Below are 23,719 nucleotides of genomic sequence, written 5' to 3' on the forward strand. Positions count from 1 at the left end.
CACTTGACGCTCATTGGTTTCCTTCCCTGGGGGCGGGGCCAGCGGGGAGCGCTGCAGGATTGGTCAGAGACGCAGAGCGCGCCGGCTCGCGCCACCCACAGCGCTGCGGTCTGATGGTGAGGAGACGCGACCGCTTCATCCGCCTCAGCCAGCGGCTTCCTTCTCGTCAGATTCTGTCACCTGCGGCTCCGCTGCTGCCTCGGTCGCCTCGGACTCTGCAGCCACCGACCGCATCCTCTCAGCCCTGCTCCGGCCTCCCGCAGGCCGCCGCGGGCACGCCGTCTGCCGCGGGACAGGTGAGTGAGAGGTCGCGGACGGGGTCGGGGCTCAGGGGCCGGGTCGGGGGTCGGGGGTCAGCCGAGTTCTTGGGCGGGGCCAGGAAGCGGGGGTCAGGGGTCGAGCTGAGGTGGGGGCCAGGCTTGGGATCTGGGGCCGGGGTCAGGGCGGGGACCGGGGACTTGGGCTGGAGTCGGGGTCGAAAAGTTGTTGGAAAGTCAGCCTTTTGTTGTTCTCTTGCTCCTGTGCAAGTCCTGTGCTTTTCCTGGGCCCGATTTTAGGATTTTCTGCCCCTCCCTATGCGGGTGCCCGCCCACGTGCTCGTGCCTGTGTTCTCTCCGTCCTACTTGGGGTTCACAGAACTTTTTCAGTTGTGCATTGAGTCTTTGATCAGGTTTGAGGAATTCTCAGCCATTTTTCGTTCAAACGCCGCGATCGCCCCGTTCTTTCTCCTGTCTTTCTGCTTACACGGACGTGAGACCTGGACTGTGTCCCACGTCTCTCATGCTCTGTACGGTGGTTTTCATTTTTCTATTTTCTTCTCTCTGAGCTTTGGTTTCAGATCCAAATGTCTGAAAGTTTGGATGTTTCCTGCTGGACCTGTCTGAGTTTTTGTAATTAGTTCTGCCCTTCTGGCTGCTTGACTTTTAAGGCGTCCAATAACTTCTGAATTGCAGATAGACATTTCTCAGTGATAGAACGTCCATTTGATTACTTTTCTATAGATTCCAAGACACTTGAAATTCTTCATCTTTTCATCCGTTTGTTTCTCTCTTCCTGTTTTTACACGTTAATCATTTTTTCTTGTCAAACTTATTGAGGAATGTTTTACGTAAAATAAACGGTATCCGTTCAAGGTGTACCATTTGTTGAGTTTGACAGTCGTGTACAGCCATGAGACGGAGCATTTCCGTCACCCCCCAGGGATCCCTGTGTCCCTTTGCGGTCTATCCCTTGCTCTGCCTCTGGGTTCCGGGAAAACACAGACACACTTTTGTCATTTTAGAGTGGTTGCATTTTGTATTAATGTAATCACACCCTGTGTGCTGTTTCTGTCTGGCTTCTTTCACTCAGTGAGCTGATTTTGAGATTCGACCGTGTCCTGTCAGCATAATGTTGAACAGCAGTGGTGAGAGTGGACATGCTCATCTTGCTGCTGGTCTCTAGGAGGAAGGTGTTCAGTATTTCACCTTGAAGTATGAAGTTAGCTGTTGGATTTTTTGTAGGTGCCCTCTATCAGGTTGAGAAAATTCCTGTCTCTACCCAGTTTGCTCGGAATTTTTATCAGCAGTGGGTGCTGAATTTGTCAGATGTCTTTCTGCTTCTGTGGAGATGATCATCTCGTTTTTCTCTTTTATCCTGTTAATGAATGATCTTGAATGTTAAACTAACCTTTTCTTCTTGTGATAAACCTCTTTGGTTGTGATGTATATTCTTTTAAAATATTCCTCGATTTGATTTGCACATGTCTGAAGGATTTTAGTGTCTAGTTACCTGAGGGATATTAGTCTGTAGGTTTGTTTTCTCATAATGTCTTCACCTGGTTTCAGTATCAAAAACTTAAAATGGTCTCCTAAAATGAGACCTCATTTTGTAGAATCAGTGTTATTTCTTTCTGCAATGTTTGGTAGAATTTACCAGTGTAGCCCTCTGAGCTTAGAGTTTTTAACTAGGAATTCGATTTATGAAATACATATGAGCTGTGTGTGTTATCTGTTTCTTCTTGATTGAGCTTTGGGAGTTGTCTTTCAAGGAATTTTACCCATTCTTCTAAGTTGTTGAATTTGTGGCCTAAAGTTGTTTAGGATAGTCACTTTTTATTGTCTATAGGACCTGTAGAGATACTTCCTCTTTCATGCTTAATATTGATGGTTTACATCCTCTTTATTTTTTTATATTGATCATTCTAGCTATAAGTTAATACATTTTTACATTTTGTTGATCTTTTCAAAGAACCAGCTTTTAGCTTGGTTATTTTTGTCCGTGTCTGTTTTAAATTTTGTTTGTGTCTGCTCCTTATTTCTCTCCTTCGACTTCCTTTGGGTTTACTTTGCTCTTTTTTTCAGCTCCTTGAAATGGAATGATGTCTCTTACACATGTTTTCTTAAATTTATCCCCTCAAATGTTTCATGTTTTTGGATGCTATTATAAATTACAGCTTTAAAAGATTTTCGTTTCTAATTGTTAGCTAGTATATAGAGTTTGAATATGTTTATTTCGGTTTAATGCGATATATTTGTGTGCTCACACTCACTTTCGTGTACAGATAAGTGATTGCTACACAGAAACCACAAGTCAGCTATGCTGACACTAGATGTCATGACGTGTTAACGTGCCCTGTGCTGCCTCCAGAGTACAAAGGATAAATAAAGTGTGATATATTTACAAAGGGAACACTATACAGAAACTGATAGAGAATAAAACCCGAATGCCTCTTCTAGATAGGATGTTCAGGGGGAAATGTCAGACAGAGAATATCTACTCTAGGATTGCGCTTATAGAAATTTCAAAACCAGACACCACCGATCTTTGGCGATAGACGTCAGAACAGTGGCTATCCTGGGTAATGATCTAGAACTTGATCCTACAGGTGATTATGCTGGTGGGTTTCATCTTTAAAAATACATCAAGCTAACCATTAAAGATTTCTGTACTTTACTGTAGAGATGTTACATTTCAGCAATAAAATGTTTTAAAATTTTGTTGTAGAGGTTTCATTTTTCATTAATGTCTTGACAAATTGGTAGTTCTCTCTCGTCAGGAATATACTCAATGATGAATTAAATTATAAATACATTATACATTTTTTTCTGATGGGAATCAGACACACTATTCACACTTATATAGAGAGATAGAGACAGAAACAGAGAGACAGAGACAGCGACAGAGACAGAGACAGAGGGAGCCATGATATGCCAGACACAGTGCTGGACTTCCACCAGCTGGTCCTCCTTCTCCATCACCGCCCTCACACTAAGAATTCATTTCGTTCTTCCATTGCTTTCATCACCATCCTCATAGTGTCCTCTCCAGGTTGACCCAGGCAGACCTCAGAAATTTCAGGACAGCACTTTAGAAAAGTTGGCAGCTCTGGGCTTAAGGTATATTCCTGGGGCTCTCTGTGGAGTCCAAAGTTAAGCTTCCCTCTGATGAGAAAAATAACCTCCTCCATCTGTGATTCAATGAGGAGAATGTTACTGATGGAAGAAATGATCCACCCTTTTACTTGCTTAAAAGAATACCAGGGTTCAGTCTGTCTCTATGGTCCCAATATGATCTGACCCAAAATCTAGCACAAGCACTTGTTTCTCTCTGAAGGCCAAACAAACATGGTTCCAAGATGTGACAGCATGGCTCAGCTCACCAGAGAGCATGGCTCAGCTCACCAGAGAGCATGGCCCAGCTCACCAGAGCTCCTGAGTGTCTGACAGTGGCTGCTTCCCCATTCTGGCACCTGAGAATGTCACAAGACTCAGTGTGTCACACCCTATTGGTGTCATAACATGTCTTCCTGCTTTTCTCAACCACCCAAGGATTTGTGGATTTCAGGAAAAGAATGCTTTCTCATACCTCATCCCAGGTCATGCCTCTTTTTGCTGGTGGTCCACTCTGGGCATAGGCACACCTGTACATGTCCACTAAAAGATGTATTCAAGAATATTCATGGCAGCTTTATTCATCACAGCCCCAAACTGGAAAACCACCAATGTCCATCAGCAGGTGAATGGATACATAAGTTACAGTTCTGTGGGCGGAATACCACACAGCATTACACAGGATAAACTACTGTGACACATAACAACATGGATATATCTCACAGACCATATAATGTGCTATTCCATCTAGATGAAGTTCAAGAACAGGCAAAACTAGTTCGTGGTAGTACAAGATAGAATAGTGGTTGCCTCTGGGCAGGGAGGGTTGAGTGAAAACAGAGTGGGAAGCCTCTGCAGTGGTAAGAATATTGTTATCTTGATCTAGTGGTGGGTACACATCTAAATATGTGAAAATTCAATGATTGCACTTAAACTCACACTACTTGATATTAAACTTTTTTAAGTTATTGTAATTAGAACACCGACATTTTGGTAGAGATAGAGAAAGATTAGACCAATGGAACAGAAAAGAGAGCCCAGAAACAGACCTATGCACTTCTGGACACTTGGTATCTAGTGGTACAGAATGAGTATAAGTGAAGACTGTACTAATCACTAAATGGCAGAGGGATAGTCAATCGCTTCATTGTGTAACAAATAGTGGATCTCTATCGAATGGGATGTTATGGGTTGAATTGTTCATCATATCTTCCTCAATCCCAACTCTACTCCAAGTGACTCCTCTTTCAGGCATTCCATCTGGATTCTGAGTCCTGAGCCTGTTGTGTCCTGACCCCTCTGCCCACAGGACCAGTCCTGTGAGGACAAGGATGATCCAAGTAGAGGAATGGTGGCAGCCTGCCTACAAAATGGCTCCAGTGATCTTGCCTGGTACAAAGATGCACACCAGTGTGGGAACCAGCAAGCAGGCTGCACTGGAAGGCCTGGGTGTAGAGCAGACATGGAGACGTGCTGTCCTCCAGCGGCTCTCCCTCCCCCTCCTCTGTGGAGAAGCACAGGATCCTGGCCCCAGTCCACACAACCTCCCTTCCATAATCACAGAGGCAGCAAGAGGGGATTTTGTCTACACAGAGACACTGTGAAGATCAAGTTAGAAAGAGCTCAGTACACTTGGAAGCAATGTACTAGCATTAGATAATATTTTATGAAGGATATATTGTACCTAATTGTTGATATTAATGATTTATGATAACCTGGTTATCGTAAGGTTCACTGACTCCTTCAGGGGACATTTTTACCCCAGGTGAAAGTTGCTCCTCAGGACAAGTCTGACTCAAGCTCTCTAAGGCCAAAGGAGACCTTACCCCGCTTCAAAAGCACTAGGGAATCTGTGGGTGTGTGGGACTAGATCTACTGCGGGCAGAATGACTCCAGCCCCCCATTGGCACTATCAAAAATAGTCCTCAGGGCTAAGAAGCAGCCTCCTTCCTTCAGCCTCCAGGCCACTCCAAGATCGAACCACAGTAACTCTACAATTCCTCCCATGCAAGGGGTGATATTGGATCCATTGTTTCTCCTGACATTTTGCCTAAGATATTTGAATTCTAGTCCCCTCCCACTCTCTGCCATGGACCTGAAATAAACAGGTCCCTAGATCTGACTCTGGAAAAAAGTAAAGCACTGGTACAGATGCTGGCTGTCCACCCGTTCTCTGACTTCCCCTCTACCTTTCTAATACAACTCACGTTTGCTGCTGAACACCAGACCTTGCAGGATTAAAACTCTGTTTCACCCAGCTTTCCGTGCAGGTGGGTATAGCCATCTACTCTGGTTCTCATCAGAGGCCTGATAAACAGAGTATTGTGAGGGACCTTCTTAAAACACATCTGGTGTAAGCCCTTCTCCCTTTTTGCTCCTCTCCTTCCTGCTGGCTGGAATATAGATGAGATGGCTCAAGCTCAGGCAGCTGTCTTGGAATGTGAGGTGAAATCCAAGTTGAAGATCATGTAGCAAGACAGAAAGAGTCTGGATCCTTGACTCCATGATGAAGCATCAGAGCCCAGGGCAGCCTCGAGACTCTTACGTGAAAGTGAAATCAACTCCATTCTTGTCTTCCCCTACTATTGTCACCTGTGTTCTTTCACAGGTGCCCAAATCTAATCCTAACCAATACAGCATTTGACTCCCCACTGTGCCTTTGGCACACTTGGTTGCTACATTCTTGCTCAGTTCTGGAGCTGCAATCCCTGTAATTCTCAAAAAAATGAGAAGGGAACCTGGCTGATATATCTTACCCTGAAAACATACTGCAGATGATAGTCCTGAGCAGGAGTAACACTAATAAAAATGGGACAATAATGAAAATCTATTTTCATTCCTGATGTCCTTTTACTTTATCTGATGTTCTTTCTTCATTTCCTCCAATGGACCAGAGCTCTCTCACTTATAGCACTTATGGGGAGTGGGGTGGAGGGAAGGCGCCAGTAGTGGTCATTTATCTCTTAGTGAGACTATAAACCAATGAGTCACATTCTAAAGAGGGGTCAAGTGAGGTGAAGCCGGGAGAGGTCACTGGACTTGGCAGTTGGGAATTCATTTACAAGGAGATTGAAGGTTGAGGGACACTATTTTGCTTTTCATGCATCGGGAGAGATCTGAGTGTGTCTGCAGCTGTTGGGGGAAGGAGCCAGCAGAGAAAGAGAGATTACAAACATAGGAGAGTTATTAATGATGGAGAAACGTACCTGAGGAGATAAGGGCTGCATCAAGGTCAGGGGAGAGAGTGACCTTGGAAGAGGGGACACCTTCCCCTTTAGGCCTGGAGGAAAGGAAGGGAGGGTGGGTGCAAACAGGTGAGTGTTTACATTTCAGGGAAGGTCGATGAGGAAGTCCACTCCTGACAGCTTTGACTTTTACGGCTTAAATCTGGTCCAGCCATAGCGGGCCTCCTCTTGAAGACAGAGCACCAGGAGCTGAGCACATGCTATGGCATTTCAACCTCTGGTGTATTTGTAGAATCCCGGGTACAACTCCTGAACAAGGTTCTCAGGAACAGTCTGGATGTGTCAGGGTGCAGGAGGAGGGGATGGGGAACGTGCGTTAGGGACTGTTGGTACCAAACGAAGTGTGGAGTGAGGCTGGCATCCCATAGAGAACTGTGAAAGGTAGATATCTGTGATAAACCAAAGGTCTAGAACTTGATTCTAGAGCTGGCTCAGACATTCCACACACACCAAAACCCTCTGGAGGAGTCAGGAATCACTGCTGAATTTCTCCCTGCTGACAGTCTAGGGACTTAGTAGCTACTAGAGTCTCCTAACGGCCACCCTGAGGGAAGAAGTTCTGAAAGGGCTCAGGGCCCTGAAGGTGTCAGTTACCCCTCATCCTCCTGGACCAGCCACATAAGTTGGGTATGTTACAAAGGAACGGGGCAAAGAAAGACTTTGGTCAACCCCTACAGAAACCCAAAACCATTTCTTACAAACAGGAACCTGACACCGAGGCTGGTTCTGCTTATTCAAGATCAGACAGTAGTTCCAGGCTCCCCTTCTACATGCAGGGGACTAGTGTGGAGATGAGAACCAGTGTTTGGGCTACAGGGAAGGGAGCTGTGGTTAAAGATCCCAATCCTAAGTCTGGCCTCAGGTTTAGCTGTGGTAACAATAAAGCAGACATAAAATCCAGGGGAATTTTCTGCTGGCCAAGTCAGATATGAGGTTGCTAAACTCTCAAATCTGATTCCTGTTTAATGCTTTGATGACAAGGAAAATGAAATCTCCCATGAAGTACTTGCTAGAATACTGAAAATTATTCTAGACTTTTCAATACTTAGTTGGCATAATTTCTTCAATGTTTTTATTTTGGGTAATTCGAGATTTAAAATTTTCCAACTCCTCCTAAAACATATTGTGATAGTTTTCTCAGAAACAACCCAAGGGGATAAATTGCGTATTCTGTTCACATGCCTCAGAGTGACATTCAAAACTGTAACAACTACAGTGGGCACCAGCCACCAGGGCAAGGGGCAGGCCTGGTTTCCCTTTCTATGTCGATGGGGATGAGGTTCTCTTTATTCAAATATCTTGGGACAGGGCAGTCCAGCAGGCCATCAGACAGGACAGCATCTAGGTTTTTGACATCTGGATTAGTTTATCCATCTATTGTGTAAAAGTTATACTTTAATACTGTCCCGATATTAGAAAGACTACTCTTGGGTAGAAAGAAAGTTTTCTCAATGTTTAGATCTATAACTTAAGAATCATTTTGTTCTCCTAAATCTTCTTTACTGATTAGTTTGTGGGGGTTAGGACTACAATCTGCCTTTCTACAGGACTATGTGAAAAATGTTTTCTTTCTAGTTAAAAACAAACACAATTATGGAATTATGGTATTATCTTCACTTACTAAATATTCCCTTAACTTCTCACACTCTTTCCCCATCCCTACTGTCTCCTGTCTCTGTCACTAGAGCACTTGGAGAGAGAACTGGGTGCTCTAGACCTTTCTTCCTGTGGTATCATACATCACTCAATCATAATAGCCATCAATTATTTGGCTCATTGTGTGAGCCAAGCAGTGTGCTAAATTCTTCGTATTAGTTGTCCCATTCATTCTCCCTGACAATTCTGTGAGGCAGGTATAGGTCATTATCTCCATCTTCCTAATGAGGACACTGAGATCCAGAGAGAAGTTAACGCCCAAGGTCATAGAGCTCAGTGGTGGAGCAAGGACTTGAGCCTCGGCCTCTGATTCTGGAGCCCGTGTTCCTAACCACTGTGCTGTGAGCATTACTCTTTCCATAGAATGTTACACCTGGAAGGAACTAGAGGGATTATCTACTCCAATCGACTTATAAAGGAGGAAGCTGAGGTCCAAAGATGTGAGGTTACCAGTTCAGAGCCCAAAGATGAGACATGACAGAGGAGATGACAACCCAGCAGTTCTTCTGATCCACAGGTCACTGCTCGTGTCGTGAACTCCCGCAGCTTCATCTACCATCCTCAGCTAGAGGCTCTGTGGTCCTGTGAATGTTTTCATGGTCCTCTGCAACGAGTCTCCAGGGTACATATTTATCTGCTTCTGGGGCCGGGTGTTCCCCTTCTCCTCAATCACTTTTTGATCAAAAATATAATCTTCCTTTTTTCTGTTGTTCCCTGAGGAACCACTGTCTGCATAAAATAAATATAACATATGTGGACTGTGCATCAGAAACTTTAGGAAACAGACATGAAAATATAGCCTTACTTATTGTTTTAGGATGGACTTAGAGAAAGGAATTACAGGATTTACTTCTCCAATAAACACAGGCCTATGTTTGATACTAAAACATTAGATAACTAGTGTCACCAATTTAATAAAGCAGAGCATGTGACAAGGAGAAATGGCTGGACAGAGAGAGGGGAATGAGCACACCATACCAAAATGCCCCCCACCCTAGAGATGGAAGCAAGACCTCAGCTAGAAGAGTCCAGGGCAGTCTCTGGGCTTCACACTAGGGAGAGCAGAACAGTCAGGAAAGACTTTCTTTAAGAAATAAACAATGAGCATCCACAAGGCCCTCGGAGCTGCCGTTTCACTTTCTCACCTCGCCCTGCTGGCAGGTCTCAGGAGCTCCATTTTGCTGGCTAGGCTCAGACAGGCTCAGCGCTTGCCCAGGGTCATCAAGTAGTGAGGGGGTCATAAGGCTGGGATTAAACTCAGGAGAGTCTCACTGCCTGCTGGTGGAAACCAGCACATCTGAGTGAACGCTAGGTTGTGAATCCTTTCACTATTCTGTTCTCCATCACCTTTGGCTCTGGCACTGCCCGAGTTTCCTCCCCAGTCTCTCTGCTCTCAGACATTCCTCCTGAGCATGTCTGCAAAGGTCACTCAGCCACACTCATTCAGTGCATCAGTGCAATGAGGTTACCCCACGTTTACTTCTCTCAGCCAAGGCCAGAGCAGGCTCATTCCATTCTACTCATCATGTTACTCATTCAGCCTCATCATGTAACTCAAAAAGGACTTGTGCATGCTGGCCTCTATAGAGCCCAAGATAGGGCTTTCCTCCGTGAACACTGAGCTCAAAGGGAATGAGAGAGATGAGCGAGGCATACGCAATTTTTTGTAGGCTAGAGAATCAGATGTAACTTTCAAGTTGATTTCTATTATTGTCTACCTTCCAGAAGCCCCCTCCCATCCAGACAGTGAGGGGAGGGGAAGGAAGAAGAGCAGCCAGTGAGACTGCAGAAGACAGTGACCACCGAGGAACTGAAGGGGAAAGAGACAGCCAGGTGACAGCTATTACTGTGACTGAGAGACAGGTGGGGGACTGCTCACCCCTGGAGGAAAGGGATTGTTGCCTGGAGCTATGGAGACCGTGTCCCAGTAGGACGGGGACAGCGAATACGGAATCTAAATGATGAGGCTGGTGGAGCACTGGGGCCATGGAGAACTTGGGCTCTCATCCTCAGGCCGAGAAATTTTCTAGAATGGTGATTTCATTCTAGAAATGAATCTAGATTTCAACACCTTTGGATCTTGTGGGCCAATAAAAATTCAAAATCATTTTGGGGGCCACTTTAGAGTTGTCAACTTTTTATTTTGCCAAGCAAAGACTTTAAAAGAAATGGCCATTTACTAAGGCTCTCACCGTCACTTCATTATAAAGTAAGGACATGTCTAAACTCCCAAACCTTATTTATGTATGTATTTATTTATTTATTTATTTTGAGGAAGATCAGCCCTCAGCTAACATCCATGCCAACCCTCCTCTTTTGTCTGAGGAAGGCTGGCCCTGAGCTAACATCCATGCCCATCTTCTCCACTTTTTTATATGGGACGCCGCCACAGCATGGCCTGACAAGCAATGCATCGGTGCGCGCCCGGGATCTGAACCCAGGCTGCCAGCAGTGCAGCGCGCACACTTAACCGCTACGCCACAGGGCCAGGCCCTCATGCCCTACTTTTAAAAATAACGAGCCAGGGGCCAGCCTGGAGGTGTAGTGGTTGGTTGTGTTTGCACACTCTGCTCAGCAGCCCGGGGTTCAAGGGTTTAAATCCCAGGTACAGACCTACACACTGTTCATCAAGCTGTGTTGTGGTGGCGTGTCACACACAAAATAGAGGAATATTGGCACAGATGTTAGCTCAGGGACAACCTTCCTCACCAAAAATAAATAAATAATGACCCAGGGATAAAAACAAAACACCAAAATTTACCAACCTCCAATTCTTTTCAGAGGATTAACTGGTTTGTCTTTCACTCAATGGAAAAATATAAAATAACCACATTCACGATTTTCCTTCCTCCATCTCTTTCCAATGAAGGTAACAGGTTGTTTCTCTAAATTCTGAAGAGGAACTCAGTACTGGGGCCACCACTGCAGGTTTCTATTTTTTATTTGAATTAACAGTCTTATAGGCTTGTAGCTCTCTGACCCTGGTTTCTTAGTGAATGCCACTGGGCTTTAATGTTCTAGCAAAATTTCATGTAGTGCTAACAGTTACTGAGAACATAAATGATATTTACATACAATATCTGATGAAATCCTTATAGCAACACTGTGAGAAGATATATTATCCTCTGACAGGTAAGGAAATGCAGCTCAGAGAAGTTCATTCCCTGGTGGCTAGTAAATGGTGGTGCTGGGATTAGAACCCAGGACTGATCCACCGCAGGCACTGTTCTACTGAACCATACTGCTCTCAAAGTCACCGTTCCAAGAACCATAGTCAACACCATATGTATTTACTCATATCTAGGCAAATTAACATATCTAGGGAAAATGACAAATTTAAATATTTCCTTTGGAAATTTTGGGACAAAGCTCTATGAAGGATACAGTAGAGAAAGAGGTTAACAGTATTTGGAAATGGCTCCTTCCCTTGGAGGTGGGTTAAATTAAAGCACGACATAAGTTCACTTTGAATCTTCAGTTGTTAAATTTTGAGAGTGTTTTCTCAAATGCCCTCCTTCCCTGGGGAGAGGAAGCCAGCGATGTAGGGAAAAATCAGGTCTCAGGGAGAGGGAGGTGTACACAGGAGACTTAAGGAGATACAACGGCCGTGGACTCTAGAAGTTCCCACGGGACTCGCCCTGCCCTCGTGATATTTGAAATGTGAATTTCTGTTTTCCCCATTTCCTGAAGGAACTCATTGTCATTTCCCACAATGCCTGATTCACTTTTCCTAGACTATAACATATGGAATGCCATAGAGAAATGCTTCACTTCCACACAGCCCATCACACGCTCTCACCAGAGCAGCAAGTCAGAACAAAAGAAGACAATTATATCATTTGCTTTTGCAAATGATTCATTTTGGTACTGGTCCTTTTAGAGGAGTTAATGTCTTAGGAAATTGTTTTTTCCCTCTTCTGAATGGCCTATTGTGTTATGTTTACCATGCATAGCTATGCATTCACAGGGGGAGTTGGAAGCTGGATGGAAGTTGTTCTAATTTCATTTTCTGTCACTATCAAACATGCAGGCATGTTCTGGAAGTAAGCTGTGAATACCAGCTGGCAAAGTGGCTACCTGATGGGCCTGCCTCCAGAATGTTCTATAGCTTCCTGTGACCACATGCCAACTAACCTAGACAAAAGAGTTGTCCTTTCTCACTTTCACTGGTGGACCACACTGCATGCCTGCAGAGTAGGTAAGAGGGACCTCTCTTCAGGAAATCTTCTGGATTGTATGAGGATGAAATCTTAGCTAGCCAGGGGCACTTAGCCTGTGTGTCTGTTACACTGGGAATGTTATTAAGGCCTCAACATTGCCATAAAACTCCTTACTGACATTCTCTTTGCTCATCTTCAATTGTTTATACTAGCCAGCCTTGAAAATGCCTCTACAACTTGTCTAAGATTAGTTAAAAGGAGTTCCCAGTTCATTGGTGAAGGCAGGCTAAGAAAAATATAACTATTTATGAATATATTTGTATTTGGCTGGAGGGTAATCTTCTAATACCATCAGAATGCTGGAGTTCTTCAACTCACTTCTAGATGAAATGAACCATGTCATTTGGTTTAAAACCAGCTGGTGCTTGGGGACTGACCCAAGTGGCTCAGATGTTACAAAATAGAATCTACTGTACAAACCATCTATAGGTTTCAAATAATAAAAATTATGGAATCCCCAGTACAGTGACCACAAATTTCAGATTATAACCGAGGAGAAGGTGGAGGATGCCTTTTTCAAGATCCACGTTTCTCTAAGTGCCCAGAATAGTGGGATGACTAAAGCAGATGCTCATTATAGCTGATTAAAGGACATTATCTAAAGAGGTGAGTAGGTCACTGAAAGAGGATCTAATTCCCTCAAAATAATATCATGCAAATAACCATCAGATGATCTTCATTCGTGATAAGTGAATTTCCCTTAACTGGATCTTCCATCCATTTGAGAACCTGGTTGATTCCTGCCACCATGTTGGAGCATAACAGGCTACTCATCTGAGCTGCTGATCAGGCTTCCACACATTCTAACGACCTTCCCAGAAATGTTGTTTTATAGTTTTGAAATGGTTTCTCAATAAGGAAAGAGGCAGCCCAACATAATGAAAAGATGCAATACAGGGCATGTGAAAAAATCCTTTTAAACAGGCTTTACAAGGCTGTCCTCTCTGAATAAAATACCTTCCATAATAACACGAAGGTCACAGTGGCTCACTCTAGTTACCACCAGAGAGACGCTAACCAGCCAGGCTTTGACATATTTTTCAGGGGAATCTGAGAAAGCACAGACAGAACCCCACTCTCCATACAGAAATCCTGCATTCTCCCAAGGCCATGCTTCAATCCAGACCCTTAAAGAGTGTGCTGACCTGCTGGGCTGGACGTGAATTCTCAAGTTTCCAAAACAGGGATTCAATGTGAATGTGGATAGGACACCACTTCTCTAGCACTCTGCAGTGCTGGAATCCAGATTTCTTTCCTTTAGCTGGGTTAGATACAAGAGGACAGCCTTGTTAATGTCAGACTTGGACCACACAGAGAACAGGCCCTACAGCTGCAGCCACATCCAGCAACAACCCGGCATTGTGCTGCTGCATTGGAGAGAACACCGGCACCATGTGGCCCTGTGCTCTCCCCACCGAGGGCTTGAGTGCACGGAGGGCGCACTCACTGGTGTAACCAAATATCTGTGCACACCCTTAATTCCATCCTTAGTAACATTCTTGGGATAAATTCCCAAGAGTAGGATAATTGGGTCATGGCACACACAGTTTTAAGGCTTCAGAAACTGCCCTCTGGAAGATTGTACTAATTTTAATCCCACAAAAAGCACATGAGACTTGTTTCTCTACATCCTTATACACATTGATTATTGTACTTTTTCACCTTTGTCACTGCAATAGGTGAAAAATTGCACCTCATGACTCTCTGTACTACATTGTTAGTCTTAATCTTAGCATCTCTTTAGCATATCTTCACTGAGTTGTCTTATTTATCCTCACAGCATGTCTGTGGGGAGGAGGAGCAGAAAATTCCACTTGTCTCCACAGTTACTGTACTAACTGATGATCCTTGTAACACTCAGGCATAGGGCATGAATAATCATGCATTTTCAGTCTATTTATGTTATGCTGGGTAGAACATAATTTCAACTCACTTGAACTTGGAGGCTGGGGGTTCTAGTCCGGTGTTTTAGGGACAACAGAGGGTGAGGGAGGGGACAGCTGCTGTCTAAACAGATACCACGTGCTCTGAGGGCCTTTCTAACATGTTCAATGTACTATTTTCTCTTCCCACTCTTTTCACCCTGGACTTTCAAAAATTGTGTTTTTTGATGGAAATTTAATTACACAAGAAAATGCTCATTATTGTAAAAAATAAAAGTTTTGCAAAAATAAGATTTTCCTAATTTTGTTAAAAGAGAATAAATGTGTGCATGTATGTGTACAAGTAAAATAACTAGAAGAAAACGCAATAAATTGTTAATGGTGAGTTTTGCAAGATTATTTTCATTTTCTTCTTTATATTATTCTGCATTTCCAGATGTTCTACAGTAAATACACATTAACTTAATAATTAGGAAAAATAATACACATTATAAGTAATAACTGGACATGCAATCTTTCTGCATCTGTGGAACTCCATTCCTTACAACTTCACAGGCAGCAACAAGGCTCATTATCAAAAAGGACAAAAACAGAGATTGCAAATACATTTCACATCGGGTGCCAACCCCCATCACCCAGTGGGGCAGCCTGGAGCGTTATTTTCAAAAGGATACTGAGGCTGAGTCCTCCCTCCCCAGGAGCCAGCCCTGGGATCACTGAGCAATATCCGGCCCAGACAGGGCTGATGGAGGGCTGCATGAATGTCAGGCTATTTGTCATTCCTGAAACAGACTCCAGCACTAGACGGGGCCTAGAGGTCATCTGGTGAAATCTCTTATGAACTGATGAGGAGACTGAGGTCCAGAGATAGGAAGCAACTGACTCAAGCTTTTGAAGGCAGAGCTAAGACTAGAACCTAATCAAGTAGCCCTGGCCTGTGTTCTCCACACTGCCTTCAGCTCATCCATTCATCTCACGGGAGCCTCTCTACGGCAGCGATGAAGCAAGACGTCTCCATCCTGGCCTCCAAGAACTCAGTTCTCTCCATCAGCTCTTCATCCCTCCTGCCAGAACCACCTAGTCTTCCCTGACTGTGGATTAGGGGGCTGCCTCCTCCATACAAATCTTCTCTATGCAGAAAATGGAGGGAAACAAATCCCAAGGCTTGCATGGAGTGACGGATTTGACTAGTAGGTGGCAGCACCAACAAGGAAGAGACCAAAAGCAGCATCTGAAGTGCCCTGAACCTCAAGTGTCAGAAAGAAAAGACCTTCATGGACTATTTTGTGGACATATTTGTATGGAGGCACTTAAAATCCACAAAGTAGGAGCCAGCCTTGATGGCCCAGAGGTTAAAGTTTGGCGCTGTCCGCTTTGGCAGCCCGGGTTCTGTTTCCGGGTGTGGAACCACACCCCTGCTCTGTCAGTAGACACGCTGTGGTGGTGGCTCATGTAGAAGACCCAGAAGGACTAACTACGATATACAACCATGCACTGGGGCTTTGGGGAGGAAAAAAAAGGAAGATTGGCAACAGACCTTAGCTCAAGGCGAATCTTTCCCTACCAAAAAAAAAGCAAATAATGCCAGCTTATGCTTATTAAATTGGCAAAAATAAGCTCCCTCTGGTATTGGCATGCATGTGGAGAACTTAGTATAATCTTGTATGGTCACTGGAAGTGTAAATTGGTACCACTCTTTTCAAAATCAATCAGGAAATATGTAGTAGAGAACATTAAAATAGTCACTGAATCTTCTGGAATATTCCTTTAGGAAAATGATCCATGCTAAAGAAAAAGTATGAGCAAAAAAGTTTATTATGGCCTTATTTATAATGATGAAAAATAGGGACAGAGTAAATGTCCAATAGTAGAGGTGAGGAAATAAACGGTAACTGAGAAGTTTATGTAGTAACGTGGGCAATGCTAGGGAATATGAATAAATGCCAACAAATAGAACATATTAATACCTTAGGTTAAATTCAGGATGTAAATTTATATTTACTGTACCTGGATACACTTCGGGTGCCCCAAAGTGTGTGGGAAGGGAGAGTCTTTCAGTTAGAAAGATCTGGGCTGACTCTGAACTGGCAAATTTATCACTTGTGTGGTCTTAGCAACTAAGTTATCCTCTCTGACCCTGGCTTCCTCAAGAGTGTGACACAGATGAAAACACCTGCCTCAGAGACTCGTGCAAGTGGAGTGAAGCTGTGTCTCAAAAGCATTTAGCATGGTGCCTGGTCCAGGGAAATCATCCAATGAATGGCAGCTGTTCATTATTATTGTCATCAGCTCATGTGGAGAAAGACTAGAACAGCACACAAAAAATTATGATAATCGTATTGGGGTTGTGATAATTTTTTCCTAAAGTGTTGCAATTAAGAAAACACAATAAGGAAAATCACGTACAAAAAAAACCACAGTGGATTTTCACCCGTAATATCTAAGCTTTTTCCCTCATTCTGGCCCCACTTCCGTATCCTGACTTCAGGAGTCTCTTCTAATTTCTTAGCCTCAGCTGCATCATTTGTGCCCACTCGATACATATCCAGGTTCCAGAACCTCTTCCTTGTCATTAAGGCTCCATTCAGAGCAGTGTGCTGTATTCAGATTTAGTTAACAATGTTATTCTTCTGTGTATAAAATGCCACCTTGATATGCTCCATCAAAATTGATGCATCTTATTTCGCCTATGTAGATCTTACCAAGTGTGTTTAGTTTAAAAAGAAATCTGTTTCCACAGTAATTAACATTGGGTTATTACATTTTTATGATGAAATTTCAGAATTATGTTTATCTTGTTCTTCATCAGCAAGTCAAATATTTTTGAATGAAAGTGCACTTGTTTCCTCTTCTTGTTGTCATTTGTTTATTTTTAAGGCCTGTTTCTGGGTAGATAAGCTCTGGCTTATTTTAAAATACATTGTACAGTGTAATTTGCCTGGACTTGAACTGAGAGGAAATGTCTCTCTTATTTCAAATATAAGTGATCAATTTAGAGGATGTGGGAATTTCACTGTGTTCATAAATCATACTTAAAGCTCACCTGACAAAAAGTTAATGAGTAAAACAATGATTTTTTTTCTTCCAGAAGGGGCAGGATTAATTAGTTTTATAATATGTGGGATATTTCAGAGCTTACTTGATTTTTCTATCTTAAATCTTTGGGGTTAAATTTTTGAGGGCTTAAAATATATTATGAGCATTCGTTGCTGTTTATATCATATAGGTGTATTTAAGTTTGTCTATTTAAAAATAGTATTTTAAAGTAAATTTTAATGAAAATAGCTGCTAACTGTAACGTATTAGTGCCCAATTATAAGATGCTTTCCAGAATTATAAAGTACTAAACCATCGTGTGGAAAGCAATGAACCTTCTACAACCGAAGGAAAATTCTCTATAAAACTCGATGAAAAGTCCTATTAGTAATGCAGCTGTCACATCTCTCCTTACCGGGAAGAAGCAGAATAAATGCGTAAGGCAATGGATCTGTACTCAGAGGTGATAAAAGGCAGAACAAATGTCCTCTTAGGCAGGGTGTTACTTATGTGGCTTCTTGAAATCTGAGTTACTAGTCCTCATTGTTTTAAATGACTGTAGAAATGGGACTCACCTTCTCAATAGACATGTGTACTCTTTGGTGATTTCAAGTGTGCTTATTCCTTGTAAGGTGCTCAAGAAAACAAGTCATCTCTCTCCGAGGCTGGCAGCAGCGTTCTCATTCTGAAGAGCCGCAGCTCCAAGAGCTGTGAGCCCCTCACATGCATTCTCTGCTGCTGGCCTTGAGGGGATCGCTGGATGAGATCCTGGGCTGGAGAGGTGGGTCTCTCAACATCTGGAAGGTGATGGGAACTTGTTGAAGGATTTTTCTGAAGCAGGGGGATGACCCAATCAGATTAGCATTCCAGAAGAGTCTTTGTAGCTGCAGTGACTACCCTTTGTTGCCTTTGTTAATGAGAAACTCATAGGATTGTGGCTGGCCCCAAACCTCAGGCACTGGGACATCTGGGTTGGCCCTGAGAAGTTTGCTCAGGAGGCAGCTTTGGCTGTGGAGGAAGAAAGGCAGTGCCTTAGCAGCACTGTCCAGAGTCAGCTAAGGAAGAACAAGTCCAGGTCAGAATCTGGACCAGAGCTTTGGCACTGGAGGAGGGAGGAAACGGTGGACGCCAAAAAGGATGTATTACAAGAACATGTAGAGTCCTTTTTCCAGTTATATTACTGTTTTTTTAAGATATGTGCTCATTTAAGTAACTTTACTAAGAAGAAGCTTAAATCAATTAAAATATTCACAACTCTGCTCTTAGCAGTGTTGTCTGTGTGCAGCTTTTCCCATCAGTCATCACTGAAGCAGCCGTCAGTTAAGTATTAATATTTCAGTGAACATGGCTAGCCTTGAATTATCCAGTACCCTTCTAGATCAGAGGTAAATACATGCATGTTTTGCTGTCATAGGATATCTCAGAAACTCAGTGTGCCAGTTTCTGTTATAAAAATTAGTTATTAGAAACTGTGAACCTCTTCTGTTTTCCTAGATGAAAAATTAGATTCCAGAGAATTTCTCTGTGGCTTTTATTTTGTATGAATCCAAGAACTTGCCTTAAGTTTCCAAACTGAATTTATTTCCGATCCCTTGAAAACTTTATATCATCCTATTTTAACAACTAGAGGATAAGAAAAAAAATAAAGTCTATATCAGAAATGAATGTTTTTGGGCCGGCCTGGTGGCACATGCGGTTAGGTGCGTGCGCTCCGCTGCTGCGGCCCGGGGTTTGCTGGTTTGGATCCCGGGTGCGCACCAACGCACCACTTGCTAAGCCATGCTGTGGCGGTGTCCCATGTAAAGTAGAGGAAGATGGTCATGGATGTTAGCCCAGAGCCAGTCTTCCTCAGCAAAGAGGAGGAGGATTGGCATCAGATGTTAGCTTAGGGCTGATCCTCCTCACAAAAAAAAAAAAAAGAAATTAAATTTTATTTTTTTTAGGTTTGTTTCAAAAAATCTTTTTTTTTTAAATAAATTCTTCCAATAGAACCAAAGTTAACTTAGTGATTTATAAACTTAAGTTTAAGTGAAAATTTCACTCTAGAGAATAAAACTACTTCTCCAGATTGGAGGACCTAGTAGTCTGTCTGGTACCCACAACTTTGTCCTGGATCCTGCTGATAGCTGACCCTCCACACTTCCTCTTCTGCGTGTATTATAGCTAAATTCCATATTCATAATATGCTGCTATTTGATTGTCTGTTATGTAAAGAGAGTACAATGAAGACCAATAAGAAGATAACCTCCAGTTGCTGTACATTTTCTTAGCAGTTCTTTGCTGGTCTACATCTATTCTAGCAAACAAGATACCCCTCTTAATAAATCAGAACAAAATAGGAAATTGTCTCTCTTGTGAATTATTTATTTCCTTTGACAGAAGAGGATGAACCTCCACTTAGCAAGGCCAGGCAGGGTGTGATTTTGCATCTGCGCGCAGACGGGGTGATTTTGGATGGCCGCGACAGCACAGATGACCACGCCATCGTCCAGTATGAGTGGACACTGCTGCAGGGTGTCCCTTCAGTGGACGTGAAGGTAATTCATGTCGTCATTGTAAGGAAAACTCATGTTTCAGTGGAGTAGTCTTCCATAATGTCCTTCCACTTATGCTTCCAAAATGTCTGTAAGCTCGCAGAAGAGGTGTCAAGTGGAGAAAGTATAAAAGTGACTGTCCAAAAAATGGTTTATTCTGTAAGTTTACTTTTCTACTGAGTAAACAGGGATCCTGACCATTTGTTTTGAAGCTTACCCTGTTCTTGCTGCTTCTTTTGTTGGCTTCTCCGGAATACAAAAAACACTTCAATGAAAAAGACTCATGCTTTGTTTTAATGACTCAGATTACTTTTTTTCAGCTTTTTAATTATTTTATCGAGGTCATATTGCCTTATAACATCGTGTAAATTTCAGGTGTACATTATTATATTTCAGCTTCTTTTTTTGTGTGTGAGGAAGATTAGCCCTGAGCCCTGTCACCAATCCTCCTCTTTTTCTGAGGAAGACTGGCCCTGATCTAACATCTGTGCCCATGTTCCTCCACTTTGTATGGGATACCGCCACAGCATGGCTTGACAAGCGGTGGGTTGGTGCGTGCCCGGGATCCGAACCTGTGAACCCCGGGCTGCCACAGCGGAGTGCACGCACTTAATGGCTACGCCACGGGGCCAGCCCCGATTTTAGCTTCTTAACAGACTGCATCGTGTTCACCACCAATGATCTAGTTTTATCCGTCACCGTACATATGGGCCCCTTTACCACTTTCCCCCTCCCCCAACCTCCTTCCCTTTTGGTAACCACCATCAGATTACATTTTAAAAATTTTATTTCTTCTTTTCTTAGTTCAAGATCTAGGTAGAAAATTCATCCATCACCATTCATTGAGTTGCTAGTCTTAGAGCTTAGGTGCTGCTGGAGGCAAGAAGACGAAGCACAGTTCCTTGTCGACACCTCCCTAGTGAGAAAGGCTAGGAGTGCTCAGGAAGGGCTTCCACACAGGACAGAGGGAGTGGCGTCCCTAGGAAACGCCTGAAAGCTTGGTTCTTCCTATGGTTCTTCTAGTTCTAGTTCTGTGTGTGTTTCTACATGCTGTTAGGAGCTAAGTTTGCCCCACTCTTGATTTTATATGCTACTTCTCCATGCTTCTAGCTCTTCGTAAGTAAGCAGCTTTGCTTATATCTAAAAGCATTTTTAAATTTCAATTTAAAAAATGATTCTTCTCTGGTTGCATTGCGTTGGGGGCATAGAAGGGAAATGAGGGCAGAGTTGGGGAAAACTGGTTATAAACAGATTCTAAAACAATAACACAGAAGTATAATTTGGCTGGGTTGTAGAGGGAAGAATAAAGTTCAGTTTTCCCCTCTGTTCTCTACTTCTAGAGTTTTCTAATCATGGCTAATCTTATAGGTAAGTCTCTATCTACATGATATGTTTTGAGAGGATTTGAAGACTAAGAGAAAGGCCTAGTCCAAAAATATTTCTCCCTTTGATTCAAGAAATCTCAAGATAAGCAATTTAATTCTGTCTTAATTACTGCTTTCTCTGGTCCTATTTTTTTAAAACGATCCTCCTCTGGGCAGCATATTATAAGACAAATCCCCAACTCTTGAGGAAACTCTCTAAAATCACCTTCCCCCAGAATTGAGAAAGACGGGCAAATCAGAGTTCTATTCTTGTGAATATGATCTAACTCCACCATCTGACCACTTGTAACTGGGAAAGTACAGACTGTTGGATTCATTTTGCTCTCGCCTCTTAAAGTCTCCATTGACCGCATCTCCACCTCAATCCTCTGGCCACACTCAAGGTCCCCCGTCACACACCTTACAAATCCCCACTCTGATCAACACTACAGTCTACCCTCTCCTCTCGTACACCAGGGCAGCAAACTCCACAGCTGCTGCCTTCAGCAGTCTCAGGCCTTCTGTCTGCATTCAGGCCAACCAGCTGGGACAGAGCCTCTCTATCTCACAGCACCTTACTCAAGGCTGCACGGCTCACTCAACACATTCTACTAAGGTTGCCATCTGCTATCACGTACCCCTGTGTTCCGATCTAAGTCCCAAGAAGCAATAAAGAGTGGTGTAACCTATGGCATTGCTACCACCTAGCAGGGTCTGCCGGCTTCTGAGCCAGAGTTGGAGGGAGTGAGAGCTGCCCCACTGCCTCATCGTGGGCAGATCTGTGCTTTATGACCTGCCCTTTGCACTATCACCGGCTCCCCTTGGTTCAGCCTCGCACCCCTGTGACCATAGGCAGAGGTCATAAATGACCCTTCCCTTACAACTATGTGGACAGAGGTGGGAGGGAAAGTTTCCAGAAGAAGGGATTGCCAGGCCCAATCCCACCGGAGTTCAGGTCGCCTGACCACTGCGGTGACTCAGGCAAGAGACAGGATGGGCTCTGATGGGTGGTGACGGATGAGTGGGTGGATGAAAAGCAGTCGAATTCTGGATATATTTTTAAAGGAGCGCCAACAAGATTTCCTGATGAATTGAATGTGCAATGTGAAAGAGGAGAGTGGTTAAATCTGACCCAAAGGTCCCAAACCACAGTTCTGGTCTCGTCTTAAACCTTACTCGTTGGAGTCTCTGGTCTCTGCCTGTTCTCAGGCTGATGCCACTTTCACCTCAGGACGTTCTCATTTCTGAGGCTCAGTTGCCCACTCCAGACTCTTTGGAAGTTATCTCACTGTCTTTAGCTTTCTCTCTGCTGGCCCTGAGGGTGGTGTTTCAGAACTCACATCGTCACCCTGTCTGATATTCTCTCCGTGGAGTTGGGCCTGAGGATTACGTAACAGCGTGGCAGTGAACACTGCTTACCATCTCTCTGAAATAAACAACAAAGGATGGGGGCCTTCTCTGCAGCTCTCCAGCTTAAAGTTTTTGCAAGGAAAGTGATGGGACAGCTTATAGATGGCTTTACAACCGGAGGTCTCAATTCTGTCACTGTCTCAGTGAATGAAAGTCACTTTACAGAGGTTTCATTTCCCGGCTATAAAAACAAAGTCAGGTCATTCAGCTTGAGATGAGAATCCACCAAGGGAGACAGTGTATATATTTAAGCATTTACTATATTTAGCTTTATTATATCTAAAAAAATAGATTTTTATTTTATATTTATAATTTATATTATATTTACAACCAATATTAAGGTCTTTATATGTGGTTATCTCATTTGATTGTGTGAAGTAGGTGCTATTTTTATGTCCATTTTACAGAGGAAGAAACTGAGGCTTAGTAGGTTAAGTGACTTGTACAAGGTCACACAGCTGGTACATGGTAGGACTGGTGTTCAAACCCAGTCTGTTTGACGCCACTCTGTGCTCTTAAACACCTCACCCCTGTTTCTTCCAGTGTGATCAGTGAATCACCTGAGGGTGCTTATTCTGTGTAGATTCCCGGATCCCACTCCAGACCCTGTGACTCAGACTCTGAGGCTACCTGGCAATTCATCCCTTAACAGGAGCTCTGGGTGATTACTGAGCAGCCTGAACGTGGGAACCACTGTATCTCATTACATTGCCTCTAAGTGATTGTAAAGCATTCTGCTCGTGTGTGTATGTAGTAGTGACCAATCCTCCAAGCCAAGGTGGTGTGCAGGAGTCCAAATTCTGGTATTTCAAAAATACAAACAAGAAGGTGATAGTTATAATAGGACAACTCTCTGTACTTTCAAGTCCATTAATGCCTCAATGCATTAAAATGTATAATGGTCAGAATTTGTTTGTACAGAATATTGTCCAGACTAGTTCATTTAAACAGAAAGAATTTTTTTTAAATAGGCTACTAAGCAGTTAATAGTATCACTGGG

The 23,719-nt window shown here is 43.3% G+C and overlaps 1 protein-coding gene across 8 annotated transcripts in view; it reads left to right on the top strand.

The window, feature by feature from the left end:
• Positions 1-23,719, top strand: part of LOC101397218 (UL16-binding protein 1-like) — a 139,053-nt gene continuing 115,334 nt past the window's right edge. The window contains exons 1-5 of one of the 8 annotated variants that reach the window (XR_015550122.1): positions 21-296; positions 8,790-8,894; positions 9,998-10,105; positions 12,303-12,470; positions 19,791-19,948. The gene's annotated coding sequence lies outside the window, so the exon portion shown is untranslated. Of the gene's footprint in view, positions 297-8,789; positions 8,895-9,997; positions 12,471-19,790; positions 19,949-23,719 lie in introns of all 8 variants that reach the window. The other 7 variants (XR_015550126.1, XR_015550120.1, XR_015550127.1 and 4 more) reach the window with 7 other exon arrangements.

The sequence above is a fragment of the Ceratotherium simum genome, chromosome 38 (assembly GCF_057802395.1).
Source record: "Ceratotherium simum simum isolate JZ-2026a chromosome 38, ASM5780239v1, whole genome shotgun sequence".
Classification (NCBI taxonomy): Eukaryota; Metazoa; Chordata; class Mammalia; order Perissodactyla; family Rhinocerotidae; genus Ceratotherium; species Ceratotherium simum.